Source organism: Polistes canadensis, unplaced genomic scaffold (genome assembly GCF_001313835.1).
Source record: "Polistes canadensis isolate GaletaPanama2010 unplaced genomic scaffold, ASM131383v1 scaffold_81, whole genome shotgun sequence".
NCBI lineage: Eukaryota > Metazoa > Arthropoda > Insecta > Hymenoptera > Vespidae > Polistes > Polistes canadensis.
In genome coordinates this window covers 307,728-309,139 of record NW_014569628.1, presented here as the reverse complement: position 1 = coordinate 309,139, position 1,412 = coordinate 307,728, and positions in this window count along the sequence as shown.

The window sequence follows — 1,412 nt, the reverse complement described above, 5'->3', positions numbered from 1 at the left end:
GTACACAAGGGATGATGATGACAGTCCTCCGTGTTCTCGTCCTACCCCCAAATCACTGGGCGCAACTAACTAACCGTGTAATCGACAATTTCGACCTATTACGACACCCTCTACGCTATAGTTTACCCCCCTGCCCCTCTTATCGTGCAAAGTACAGATGATAGACCGTACGCGACACGATAATAATCATTTCCTATCGTTATTGTTTCTTACGTCATAACGATGTTACGCGAGTAAAACTATATTATTTAGTCGTAACTTTAATAATAATTATTATTCATTAATTCGTTATAATAATAGTAACAATATTATTAACTCTGTTATATCTATATTTTATATATACATTTTAATGAAATAATTAAGTTTCGTATTTAATTATTTATTATTATTTTCGACAAATTTTTCTAACAATTAGAACGGATAAAAACAGAAAAAAATAAGCTAATGAATACGTTTTAAACAACGTGAACAATATATCGAAGATTATTTTCCAAAGTATTGAAACAATAATACAAATTCATGTATTATAATATATTATCAAAAAATCAATTGAAATGATTTGTCTATTTCTACCTTGTTTAAATAAAATTTAATTTCAATTTTTCTCTCGCACGTTCGTTCAGTTAAGCAATAAAGAAAAGAAAAAGGGATTAAAAATAAAAGTAATTTAAAACTGGAATGTGCGAACGAACAACAAACCAAGGTTGTTCATCTCTTCGAGGTTGGGGGGGGGGGTATATATAATAAAATACTGAACAAGGGTATACCTGTAGATCAGAAATATCGTGGAGCAATCGCATTTTCGAATCTACCTTTGGTCAAAGCTTACTGATACGGAATCGTGGATATAAAGTGGCCAGTGACACATAAAAAGCATATTTTCGGGCATTAGGGACACCCTCCCGTAGGAGACTACTCATCGAAAATGGCTACCTGTGTTCGCGCCCTGTTCGTGTCCTACGAAATATAAAAAAGAATCTTACTAGGCGATCTTTTCTGTTTTTTTTTCTCTCTTTTTTTTTCTCCACCCCTCCCCCTTCCCGTCCCCCTACCCCCCTTTTCCACACCCCGAAAGGTACGACGACCCTGCTAATGGGAAAATAACCTACGGATTAAGTCGACTTAATCCTCTTGCCAGGAGCACGATTTTATTGTCGCTAGCGAGAGGATCCCATAGAATTTGACATTCTTTTTACTTTTTCCATCTTTAAAGAAATCCTTTTCTTGTTCGAGAGAGAGAGAGTCATTATTATAAGTCGTAACAACGAGTAGTAGTAGTAGTAGTAATATACTAGACGATAATAAACTTTGCATTAACGTCATTCCCTTTTTTTTTGTACATTAGATTAAATTTTTGTGATAGTTACGAACCAATCGAAAATAATTAATAAATATAAACGTGCGTATTATAT